We start from the raw sequence: 12,852 nt of genomic DNA on the forward strand, positions 1-12,852 counted from the left end.
CAAGCTGTAGCCCATCTAGGGCAGGGGCCAGCCCAGCGGAGCTGCGGCGGCTGGAGATCCAGCTGCGGATCAAGGAATTGGAAGTAGAGGACCGAGAGAGGGACCGCCAGGACCGAGAGAAGGAGCGCCAGATCGAGAAAGGGACCGCCAGGACCGAGAGAGGCAGCGACAGCATGAGTTGGCCATGGCAGAGCGGAGAACCGGTGGGGCCCCGGCTGCGCCAAGTGCGGATGGGCCCCAGGGTCCCAGGACTGCCAGACACTTGGAGAGGCTCGTGGTGGCCCAATTGGAGGACATGAGTGACATAGACGGGTTCCTCAGTGCCTTTGAGAGGGCCTGTGGACTGCAATGGGTCCCCCCAGATGACTGGCTGCAGGAGCTCGTCCCCGCACTGAGCCAGGAGGCAGCCGGAGTGCTCAGTCAGCTGGAGGACCTACAGCCAGGGGATTACAACCGAGTCAAGGAGGCCCTGCTGCACAAGTTCAGGCTGACCCCCGAGATGTACAGGAAGAAGTTCTGGGGGGTACAGAAAGGGCCACGGGAGACCTATGTGGATCTGGCCTCCCGCCTGTCGCAATACGGCCGCAAGTGGGTGTCTGGAGTCGGAGCCCAGACCGCAGAGGAGTTGCTCAAGCTGGTCCTGATGGAGCAGTTCTATGAAGCGTGCCCACCCAAACTGAGGCTGTGGCTCAAGGACCGGAGACCAGAGAACCCCCAGGAGGCCGGGAGGCTGGCAGATGAGTTCACGGAGAGCCGGTCCGGGTGTGAACGGGAGTCCCGGAGAGAAAGGGAACCGTGCAGAGACCGGATCTCGGCTGAGCGACGGAGGGAGTCAACTACGGGGCGAGACCAAGGAACAGGTCGTCTGTGCCCCAGAGAACCAGCCAGGGCCTGGACAGAGACAGCCCAAAGCCTAACTTGCCATCGCTGTGGGCAAAAAGGCCACAAGAGGGCTCAGTGCACCAGTTCCCAGGACTGGGGACTTTCCAGGGTTGACTGACTGGGGTGGGAGGAAGGGCAGGCTGCCCCAGAGGCAGGGGCTGGCAGGCAAACCTCAGCTCAGAGAGAGGGGAAGGATGCTCAGTGCACCTCCCCTGGGAGGTCTGATTCTCAGGAGGCGGATTTCTCCGTGTACCGGGTGGGGGCAGGATGGCCCCTGCGGAGCGAGTGCCTCATACCCCTGGAGGTGGATGGTAGGAAGGTGACGGTCTTCTAGGACACGGGGGGGGAGGTGACTCTGGCCCGATCCGATATAGTGGCCCCAGAGCGGATACTACCCCACACCCAGCTGACCCTGAAGGGCATAGACGGGTCCCCGTTTAAGGTGCCTGTAACCCGGGTGCATCTGTAATGGGGGGCGAAGGAAGGCCTCAAGGAAGTGGGGGTGCACCCGCACTTGCCCACCGAGGTGCTGATGGGGAATGACCTAGAGGAGTGGCCCCATGAATCCCAGCGGGCTCTAGTCACTACCCGGAGCCAGAGCCAGTGGGGGGCTGACAACGTGGGTCCAGGGAAGGACTCCTGGCAGCATCCTCAGGGTCCCATCCCAGTGGACACGGGGTCCAGCTAGGCTGGGACTCCGGACCTAGGTAAAGGTGGAGAACAGGTCCCGATCCCTGCCTCAGCAGCTGAATTCCAGGCTGAGGTGCAGGCAGACCCCTCCTTGCAGAGGCTGAGGGACCAGGCTGGCCTCCGTGCAGCTCAGCCCTGGGGGAGAGGTGGCCAGGAGAGATTCTAGCGGGAGCGTGGACTCCTGTTCCGGGAATGGCTTCCCCCCAGGAAGGTGAGGGCATGGGGGGTCCAGCGGCAGCTGGTCATCCCCCAAAAATATTGCCTCAAGCTGCTGTATTTGGCCCACGACGTCCCCGTTGGGGGCCACCGGGGGATCCAGAGCACCCGGCTGAGGCTGCTCCAGCACTTCTATTGGCCGGGAATCTTTACAGCCGTGCAGCAGTACTGCCGGTCCTGTGACTCCTGCCAGAGGGGCGGGAAGGCCCAAGACAGTAGGAAAGCGGCTTGGGGGTCTCTACCCCAGATAGAGAACCCTCTGGGCTTGCTGAGAGAGCTATGGGAAGGGAAGACCTCCCTGGATGGAGCATCGGGGGTGGAAGCCGCCCTGGCTGTCCAGAGAAGGCTCGCTGGGCTCATGGCCCCGGCCCAAGAGACCCTGGCCAGAGATCAAGGCCAGCGGAAGGGTGGGTGTGACCCCCGAGGACAGGCCCATGCCAGTCGCCCTGGAGCGGGGCGGCAAGTGGACAGAGGGAAGCCAGCTCATGTGGGGCCTCACCACGGCCGGCCCGAGTCAAGGGGAGCACCCATGTCCCCAGGGCGGGTTCCCACGCAGAGGACCCGAACTTCCCTAGGTCACGAGCGGAGTGACCCTACTCAGTTCGCTCTCGGAGGGGGGAGAACTGTGACGTAGTGGGGGTACCTGGCTGGTTTCTATGCTGCTGGCTCTGGGGTAACCCCCACTGGCTGCCGTGGGTACCACGACCCAGCAAAACAGGATGAGTCACTATGCAAACCAGTGGCCAGACACTCCCCATGGAGAGGAACAAAGGAAGGTGGAATGCTGCCCTGGCTGGGGGGCAGGGCTGAAAGAGAGTTAGTTAGTGGCTGGCTGGGAGCATGGAGGAGACAGCCTAGGGAAAGGGGCTGGAGTTTAGGGGCCCGGTCTCCCCCATCTCAAGGGGGCCTGAGGCATCCTAGCCCAGCTCTGTGACCAGATTACATCTGTGCTGTGCTGTAACCTGGAGAGGCAATAAACTTCCTCTATTCCACTGGCTGGTGCAGTCTGTTTGTGCCATTTCGGGGTGCAGGAGATGGGGGACCCCCAATGCGCCGTCACAGGTGCCTGGTGCTACAATTGACAAACAGGTTTTGGGTACCAGCTGCCAATCAAATGTCTTGGACTGCGCAGGCCTTGAGTCATGGCAAGAGCTGGAGGGGAATGGGGAACGGCTGCACTTTGGAATGGGAAGGGGGTGTCTGGAACCATAAAGTAGAACAGTTTTAAGGCTGCTTCCAAAGAGGGCACCATGGCTTAGTTGGCTAAAGCACCTGCCTAGTAATCAGGGGATCCTGGGTTCAACTCCCAGTGGTGCCTTGTTGCCAGGTCAATGGGTCTTTTCTTCCCACCATTCTTCAACATGTATCTGCAGTTGGTTTTACCTTCAGCTGAGCTTGGTGGTGCCCTCACAGTGGGAGTAGGATAGTAGCAAAGAGCAGGAGGTACCCCAGGGGTTTGATTTTGTGAGGCTTAGCTAGACTTCCTAAATCAAGCTTTGGAAGATGGATTGCAGCAGCCATCTCCACCAGAGTGAAGACATGGCCTAATAATCCAATTAGTTAGATGCCAACACTAACAGCCCCACTGCTGGTAACTCACTGGCTACGTCTAGACTAGCAAGTTTTTCCGCAAAAGTCTGTCTACACTGTCCGCTTGAATTTGCGCAAGAACACTGACGAGCTAATGTAAGATTGTCAGTGTTCTTGCGCAAATACTATGCTGCTCCCGTTCGGGAAAAAGCCCTCTTGCGCTAATGTATTTGCGCAAGAGGGCCAGTGTAGACAGCTCAGGACTGCTTTGTGCAAAAAAGCCCCGATGGCGAAAATGGCGATTGGGGCTTTCTTCTGCAAAACCGCGTCTAGACTGGCATGGACGCTTTTCTGCAAAGAGTGCTTTTGCGCAAAAGTGTCCGTGCCAATCTAGATGCTCTTTTCCGCAAATGCTTTTAACGGAAAAACTTTTCCGTTTAAATCATTTGCGGAAAATCATTCCAATCTAGACGTAGCCACAGAGGCTACATCTACACTTCTCCTTAAAAAATATGTTAATGAGGTACTCAATTGCATGAGTCACCATCTCATTTGCATATTTTCTGCCAATGGGATTTTTGTGCAAAAACAAGCAGCGTGAACACTTTTTTGGCACAAAACCCCCTTTTCCCAAAAGATTCCTATGCCTCCCCAAAAGAGGTATATTGCTCTTTCAGAAAAAGGGGGTTTTGTGCAAAAAGAAAACTTCCATACTGCTTGTTTTTGGACAACAACCCCAGTGCAAAATCAGTTTGCAAGAAAATATGCAAATAAGATCATGACTCATGCAAATGAGACCCTAATTAGCACCTTCTTTTGCTGAGAAAACTCGTTGTGTAGATAATGCAATAGAAGCACAGCGTGTCAGAGAATTGTTCCAGTGACGCTCCCAGACGAGGGGGTTACAAACCCCGCGCTAGACCCCGTGCCAGGGTTTCGTCACCAGCGCGGCTGTTCCTGTTCTGTTCCGCGCTGTGAACGTTCCTGAGAAGGTTGGAACCAACCCAGCTCCTTTAGGGAGCGGAAGCTCCTAGGGGCGGAGACTGAGGTGTTTAAACAGTGCGAGCAAACCGGGGGCAGCACCAGCCGGCCCAGACGGGAGAATCGCACTCGGGTGTCCCGGGGTCTGGCTCGATCACAGCGGGCGGGCTACGGAGAAGGGCCACAGATGCAGGCTGCAGAGTTGGAAGCTGGGGACAAGCCGCCAACTTTGCTGTCGCGGGGCGGGCTGGATCCTCTGTAGGCTCCGTGGCTGACCCACCCTCCCCCAGGGCAGTTCAGCGGCTCGTGCCCTGGCCCTTACACGCGGCAGCGACCAGAGCCCCAAGCCCGCCTGCCCCTCCCAAGGGAAGTGCGGAGCCCGGCACCCCCAAGCTACCGGCCCAAGGGCCCGCGGGAAACTAGCACGCGGCCTGCACCCGGAACAGCGGTGGTACCGGCAGCAGCTGCCCAGCCCGGCCCACGGCAGCGAGCTAGGGGCTGCAGCCACAGCTCGGAGATCTGGGCTCCTCCGTGTGCTCGGGTGTACCCAGGGGTGCTCATTTACATACCCACGATGCATTGCGCATAGTGATTCACCACCCGCGTCCATGGGGCAGAGTTTGCTCCTAAAGCCCCTGGCTCCCATGCAAAACTCGGGCTATCAGCACGGCAGAGCAACAGGCTGCAGAAGGAGTGGGGATTTGCAGACAGTCCGGTGTAGACATTGTGAGTTGAGAAACAGACGCCGTTTTTCTGGCAGTGCCTCTGCAGCTACTGTGGTATACTCTGGTTTCTCTTCAGATTGTATAAATCTTTTGCCTTTTACTAAAGATTTCTGTAGAGAGTGACGGTTATGAGTTTGCACTCAATTTTTTGAGGCTTCACTCTAGTGAAGCTACCCAATGGTGTGAAAAAACAGAACTGAGCCATTAGTTTTTGTAGTGAGGCCTGTAGATGCCTGTGTCTATTTAAAAATGTTGTTGTACCTTATGTTGGGCTACCTTTTTTAATAGTAGTAGTTGTGTTAGTTCTATTTTTTGTTTTAGCTAGACTAGACTATGTAGTGTTAATAAGAGGGGTTGCGTCTAGACTGACATGATTTTCCAGGATGCTTTTAATGGAAAAGTTTTCCATTAAAAGCATTTGTGGAACAGAGCATCTAGATTGGCACGGACACTTTTCCCCAAAAGCACTTTTTGCGGAAAAGCGTCCGTGCCAATCTAGACGCGCTTTTCCACAAAAAAGCCCCGATAGCCATTTTCGCGATCGGGGCTTTTTTGCGGAAAACAAATCTGGGCTGTCTACACTGGCCCTTTTGCTCAAAAGTTTTGCGCAGAAGGACTTTTGCCCGAACCGGAGCAGCATAGTATCTCCGCAAGAACACTGACAATCTTATGCGAGATCATCAGTGCTTTTGCCTAAATTTAAGCTGCCAGTGTAGACAGCTGGCAAGTTTTTCTGGAAAAGCAGCGGATTTTCTGGAAAAACTGGCCAGTCTAGACACAGCCTTCCGTTAAAAGCATTTGTGGAAAATCATGCCAGTCTAGACGTAGCCCAGGGATATAATCAAAAAAAGTGAACACCTATAAAAAAGACAAATCAAATTTCAGAACAGAGGAGAGATGGGAGGGGGGAGGTAAATGTCTGTGAGCTAATGATATTAGAGGTGATAATTGGGGAAGCTATCTTTGCAATGGGAAAGATAATGTATATAACTGGACAAACGTCTCAGATGCTTCGCCAAAGAATCAATGCACACAAAAGGGATATCAGACAGTATCACAAAGAAAAACAGTGTTTTTCAACCAGAAATGGCATTGTCTCAACGACTTGATTACCTGCATACTGCTTGGCTACGTCTACACTGGCATGATTTTCCGAAAATGCTTTTAACTGAAAAGTTTTCCGTTAAAAGCATTTTCATAAAAGCACATGTAGATTGGCAGGATGCTTTTCCGCAAAAGCACTTTTTGCAGAAATGTGTCCATGGCCAATCTAGATGCGGTTTTCCATAAAAAAAGCCCCGATCGCCATTTTCGCGATTGGGGCTTCTTTGCGGAAAACAGTACTGTGCTGTTTACACTGGCCCTCTTGCGCAAATGATTTGTGCAAGAAGGCTTTTGCCCAAATGGGAGCAGCACAGTATTTCCGCAAGAACACTGACGATCTTACATGAGATTGTCAGTGTTCTTGCGGAAATTCAAGGGCTACGTCTACACTGGCCCCTCTTCCGGAAGGGGCATGTAAATTTCACGAGTCGTCATAGGGAAATCCGCGGGGGATTTAAATATCCCCCGCGGCATTTAAATAAAATGTCCGCCGCTTTTTTCCGGCTTTTAAAAAAGCCGGAAAAGAGCGTCTAGACTGGCCCCGATCCTCCGGAAAAAGTGCCCTTTTCCGGAGGGTCTTATTCTTACTTTGCTGTAACCTTTGCTCACATTTTCCTAGGTCCTTCTGGGACACGGAAGAGGCCTCCCCTGGCCACCCATGGAACTGCTGGTTCAGGAAAAGGCTGATTGGGGAGGAGTGTTGGGAAGAAGGAAACCACAAGCCTGGAGTGAGTGCAAAGGCTGCTGTGACTGGCACTGGCAAGGCAGGGCTCTGACTGCAATTGCTGGGACAGGAGAGCCAGCACCACACGCCCTTGTGATTCTCTGGTGGTGTCAGCACCTAGAGAGCCTGAGGGTGAAACCTTTGCAGCTCCTGCAGCCATGGAGAGTCAGGGTCTGTGGGTGTCAGGTGCTTCTCATCTGTGGTTTCCTTCTTCCCAACAATCCTCCTCAATCAGCCTTTTCCTGAACCACCAGTTCCATGGGTGACTGGAGAGGCCTCTTCCGTGTCCCAGAAGGGTGTAGGAAAATGTGAGCAAAGGCTGCAACAAGGCAACTCCAGAAATTGAACCCAGGATACCCTGTTTATTACACAAAGCTTCAGCCTGCCAAGCCATGGTGCCCTACTCAGACCCACTTGTAAACTGTTCTATGTACGGTCCCAGATAACACCATTACCTCACAAAGTTCGGCCATTCCCCATTTCCCTCCTGCCTTCCCACCCTGGCGGTGTCTGGCTCCCTGGGCACAGAAGGCTACAGCTCAGTGGGCGGAGGCTCTAACATGCACATCTCCTGTGGGACTGTAGGTTTTGAAGTTCTGCAGGGTTGTGGGAGGAAGAAATGCAGCGAACTTTTATTATTAGGCTTGTAAACCCCTTGGTCTCAGGGTCTAGGTTGGAGTCCCCAGGTGGGGGCCCGGCCTCCTTCAGTTTGGTCCCTTCCTGAGAGCACAAAATAGACATCAGAGAATTCCTTTGCCCTGCAGCAATCTCTGTTGGCCAAAGGGTTAGCAACCGAATATTTGCCCAAGCTTAAGTGCAGTAGCAGAAAATACTATTGTGTGTGTTTCTGTGGTGTAGTGGTTATCACATTTGCCTAACAGGCAAAAGGTCCCTGGTTCAAAACCAGGCAGAAACACAGGGTCTGCTCTTATTGCAGTTCCCCTGGGTGCCCACAAGGCAGTTCCAGGGCCTGCCACCTGGTGCAGGGTTTGGCAGCATGTGTGTGGCTTTCAGGAGCATGTGGGAGACAGCTCAGCAGGTTAGGCTGAGATAGGAGAACGTGGAGGGGGGGCCTGAGACTTCTCAGTGGTGCCTTGCCTGAGACCAGGTCATTGCGGCCACTCAGTCCAGGGCCTACCCTGGAAGTGCTACTGCTGTGGCTGTGCACCTTCGGGGCAGTGTGACTGTCACCTTTGGTGCAAGTGGACACAAAGTCACATAATGTCCTGCCTCATGCCCAGCCCCCAGCCACCCCATTCCCCTCGCTTTCTTCTCACCCAGCACCCCCAGCTTGCTTTGTTCCTGCTCCCCCACCCTGCTCCTTCATCCACGTTCCTTCTGCCCCCTTTCTCCTGGCCACACACGGCTCCTTGGCACTTCTCAAGCCAGGCCCTGCAAGGAGCCACCAGGAGGAGGAACCAGCCCTTGGAGCTCAGCTTGCACCGGAACTGGTAGTTTCCCAGCACATCTCACCTGGGAAGAGGTGACTTTTTTTCCTTCCTTCTGACCTTACGTCTCCGTTCCCTTCAAAGGTCTCTGCTGCTCGGGACCCGCCTCCTCAGGGCGCTGCCCCTCTGCCCCTGGGCTGGGAGCGGGAGACTCCACAGTCTCTGCACTTGGGCTGAGAAGTCTCACGGGGATTCGTCTGTTGATGGCGTTAGTCAGCCCGATGGCCAGCCGGATCCATTCCGTAGCGCTGCCCGAGAGGGAGCTTTACAAGCGCCCAGTGTCCATTGGTATTTTCTGGGGCTCTGTGTTGGGGATTGGGCTTGGCCATCTTCTCCACGGGAAATGCCTCTTCTTTGGAACAGCAGCTCCCAGGAGTTCATGGAACTTCTTCTTCTCAGCTTGGGAAAAGGGACGACTCAGGGGGGATGGGAAAGATATTTGTGCTGTGAAAACAGCAGGGCCCCCAGGGAAACTGGTAAATAATCCCAGTGCCCAGGCCTGATGTTACCTACCCCCACACAATTCACACGGCAAACCTGGCTTCCAGAGCACAGGGCGAGTCTGGGGGCTCATTGCTGGGCCGTGGGGTGAAGCAGCAAACCAGCTTCCTCCTGTGGGGCCTGTGAGTGTTGCTGAATCTGGGTCCCTGCACCTGGGTAACGGCAAACAAAAGGTCTGGGGGCCACACAGAGACCCCGCTGGGCTGAGCAGGAAGTGGCTGGGACTTTGCTTTGTCTTTGCCTGTGGGCTTGGCTGTCTGCAGCCTGGAAACCTCCTGGCTCCTCAGACCACTGGTCTGGATGGTGCGTTACAGACGTCGGAATAATGGAATTGCTGTGTAGACGCTCCCATTGTTATTGCAGTATAATGGCCGTTATGCCCAAGGAACGCTGCTGTGTAGATGCAGCCTAAGAGAAATGCTTTCATGAGCATGTGGGAGGAGCAAGGGCTCCTACAATGTCAGGAGAGATGGGGAAATGAGGTCACCTCTCTAGATATAAAACAGAAGATATGTCAGGAGTGGGATTTGAACCCACATCTCCATTTGGAGACCAGAACACCCAACTAAGGGAAAGACAAGTCCTTGAGTCTGGCGCCTTAGACCACTCGGCCATCCCAACACCCATACAGGCACCTTCAATGGCAGTTTTCTTACATGTGTGAATTGCTCGGGGAGGCAGCAGGAGCACCTCTCTTTCCCCACCTAACAGCCGCTCTACAGCACAGCTGGGTTTATCCCCACTCACCCTCATCTAACGTTGTGAGGTGTTTTGCAGGGAGCTGACAAGAAACAGAAGAGGAGAAAACTCTGGCCGGTAGAACTGAGGCCTGGGATTCTCCTGTGCCAGAGAGTCTGTGTCAATGCGCCTGGGGATCCTGAGCTGGGTCTCTCCTGGGCTTGTTGGCTCCAGACCAGGGGTGTCTCTTCTGCAGGGCGATGCTTGTTTCCAGGGCTAACGCTAATCCCTGGGACACACTTTGTGCAGGGACCGTTGGTCTTTGTGCCACAGCACGTGTCTGGGACGTGGGAGTGAGGAACCTGCCTCAAATAGACACGTATCCGCCCCCCGCAGTGTTCTGCTTGAGACCCCCGGAGCCCTGGCTTTGACTGGTGCCTGGCATGTGGGGAATTAGATCTAGGGGGAGATTTCTAGAGTCCCACAACAGCTGCTGCTCTCATGCAGATGTGCACATCTGTCTGGTGTTACTGGGCACCTGGCCTGCTTTCTGTCCCTGCCAACCTGGGCAAAGCGGCATCACTGGCTCAGGGGTTCCTCTCCTCAGTGCACTGCAGAGAAAGCCCTTGTGTGTTAAAGGGCCTCAGGGAGCCCAGAGCAGAGGGAGCTGGGAATCTAGTCCCATTGATCCCCTCAACACACACACACAATCCCAGCCCCAAGCACCCCACAGCCCTAATCCTGTGCCCTGATTCCCATATCCTCACCCCTGCCCTGAGCCCCACCCCCCACTGACACGCTCCCCAAGTACCTACCTTGAGCCTCCCACACTCCACTCCACACTTGAATTTCTTACAGGTACTGTCCTATCACAACCCCTCTCCCAACTTCCTGCCTTGAGCCTCCCCCTCCCTCCTGCCCAGCCCAAGGGGTGGTGCCCAATAGAACAGTCCCTGTAAGAAATGTGTCACTTTCACCCCTGGGAGCAGCTCAGCCAGGCAAAGGGGCTGCCTGGGGCAGGACATTAGCCCTGGAGGGCAGGGGTAGGTGTGGCAGTGACATCACAAGGGCCTTTCGCAGCCCCTCAGCTTATAGGCTAATGGAGGTTTAGAGCCTGTGCGGGGGCAGAGCAGGCTGCCTGAGAAATGTGCTGGGCTGCTGGCCGGGAGTGAGCCAGGTAAGTCTCCCAGCCAGAGCCTGCCTCTGGCACCCCAGCCCCTCCCTTCCCTCAACCCACTGGTACCCCACGTAAACCAAACCCTCTGCCCCCATCCTGAACCCTCACCCCTCCCAGATCCTGCACCCCAATCCTCTGCCCCAGGTCACAACCCAACCTCCTGGAACTGTTCCTGCACCCCAGTCCTCTGCCCCAAGCTCCTGTCTGCACCAACCTGCATCCCAGACCCCCTCCTCTTCCATTAATAGCATGGAAAAGTGCAGCCCTGGGAGTGGTTCCACATCAAAAGTCATTGCCCAGGCCAGCCCTAACCTGTGCAGCAACCCAGTCCCCCCCCCCCCAACTGCTTAATGAGCCCTGCCCTGCCAGGGGCTCAGGACTCTGCCCATGGAGCTGCCATGTCTTCTCCAGAGCCCTTAGGCTGGCACCGGGGAGGACTGAGTCCAGACAGTGCCCAGCAGAGTCCAGCGAGGGCAGAGGGAAGAGCTGGGATGTGGTGGTGGGGCCATGGGCTGTTCTGAAAGGCTGCAGGCGCCGTTAGACCCTTTTTTCCTTCCCTGTCTCACCCCAGCGCTGAGCAACACTCAGTGTCGGTCTGAGCATCCGTCCTGCTCTGGGACGTGTCTCTGTGGCAGGAACCTGCCCAGGCGGCTCTCGCAGTGAGGCCCCTCCCTGGCAGCACCGAGCAGTGAGAGCTGAGTGAAGGGGAGGCAGGTCCAGGGGAGAAGGCTCCATGACTGTGTGAGAGGGAGGCTCTGCCCTGGCCAGTGGGGAATCGTTGCCTCTCCGAGGGGCCCAGGCCTGGTGGGTCATTTCCCCAGGTTACTGAGTGGGGGCTGGAGCCAGTTCTGGGTTGTCTCCTTCAACAACCAAACTGAACCAATGGATCTTGTGCCGACCTGACACTGCGCTGGGCTCGTGCTGTGTGTGCCACAGAGCTTCCTGCAGGGCTCCCCACATGGGAGAGGGGAGGGGCAGTTTGAGTCACCAGCTCTGCCCCTTCTGAAGGGCTTGTGAAAATGGCAGGTGCTGTCTTGGCAGTGAGGGAGAGGTGGGAAAGGGGCCCTGAGTGAACCTCTTGGGTCACAGCTGCTGTAACCATGAGGTAAGATGAAGGACTTGGCAGATGTCAAGTGAGGCTGGTTTCTCTGACTGGGAATTGGACCCAGGCCTCAGCAGTGAATCCTAACCACTAGACCATCAGGGACACCTGCACACGGGGTCTTTCCTTACCTGCACTAGCCTCTCACAGGCCACTTTCTCTCCCCTTCGGGACATGGGTCCATTTTCCATTGTCCGGAGGGGACAAGAACAGAAACCAAACAGAACATCAGAACAGCCAGACTGGGCCATGCCAGTTGTCCAATTAGCGCAGGATCCTGTCTTACGACAGCAGCCAATTCTATTGCCCAGTGGGAATCCTCAGAACAGACAATTAAGTGATGCCTCCTGTCGCCCATTCCCAGCTTCTGGAATACACCAGCTAGGGACACCTGCCCTGTCCATCCTGCATTCAATTATCCAGTTCTGTTTTGGACCTTCTTGTAGATTTCACCTTCACAACATCTTCTGGCAAGGAGTTCCACTGGGCGCAAAAATGCTCCCTTTTGATTCACTTTTAAATTGGTTACTTACCAGTTTCATTCTGTCACCCAGGATCTTGAGTAGGAGAATAAAAATTCTTATTTGCTTTCTGCACCCCTGTCATCATTTCACAAAACTCTGTCGCATCGCACCTTAGTCGTCCCTTTCCCAAGCTGAGAAGAAGAAGTTCCATGAAGTCATGTGAGCTGCTGTTCCAAAGAAGAGGCATTTCCCGTGGAAAAGATGGCCAAGCCCAATCCCCTACAAAGAGCCCCAGAAAATACCAATGGACACTGGGCACTTGTAAAGCTCCCTCTCGGGCAGCGCTACGGAATGGATCCGGCTGGCCATCGGGCTGACTAACGCCATCAACAGACGAATCCCCGTGAGACTTCTCAGCCCAAGTGCAGAGACTGTGGAGTCTCCCAATCCCAGCCCAGTGGCAGAGGGGCAGCACCCTGAGGAGGTGGGTCCCGAGGCAGCGGAGACCTTTGAAGGGAGCGGAGACGTAAGGTAAGAAGGAAGGAGAACAAGTCAACTCTTCCCAGGTGAGATGTGGTGGGAAACTACCAGATCCGGTGTAAGCCGAGCTCCAAGGGCTGGTTCCTCCTT

General features: G+C 55.3%; 1 protein-coding gene and 4 non-coding genes across 5 annotated transcripts in view; 3 read left to right on the forward strand and 2 right to left on the reverse strand.

The window, feature by feature from the left end:
* The window catches only part of LOC142824458 (uncharacterized), a 376,972-nt gene that overhangs the window by 329,946 nt on the left and 34,174 nt on the right, over positions 1-12,852 (reverse strand).
* On the forward strand, positions 3,033-3,106 carry TRNAT-AGU (transfer RNA threonine (anticodon AGU)). Its single transcript has one exon. It is a non-coding gene; the product is annotated as a tRNA-Thr (tRNA).
* Positions 5,081-5,196, forward strand: LOC142824523 (U5 spliceosomal RNA). The gene has a single exon (XR_012899381.2). It is a non-coding gene; the product is annotated as a U5 spliceosomal RNA (small nuclear RNA).
* On the forward strand, positions 7,696-7,768 carry TRNAV-AAC (transfer RNA valine (anticodon AAC)). Its single transcript has one exon. It is a non-coding gene; the product is annotated as a tRNA-Val (tRNA).
* On the reverse strand, positions 9,314-9,422 carry TRNAL-CAA (transfer RNA leucine (anticodon CAA)). The gene is made up of 2 exons: positions 9,385-9,422; positions 9,314-9,359 (listed from the first exon to the last, which is right to left on the reverse strand). It is a non-coding gene; the product is annotated as a tRNA-Leu (tRNA).

The sequence above is a fragment of the Pelodiscus sinensis genome, chromosome 25, assembly GCF_052426305.1.
Source record: "Pelodiscus sinensis isolate ZL-2025 chromosome 25, ASM5242630v1, whole genome shotgun sequence".
Lineage (NCBI taxonomy): Eukaryota > Metazoa > Chordata > Testudines > Trionychidae > Pelodiscus > Pelodiscus sinensis.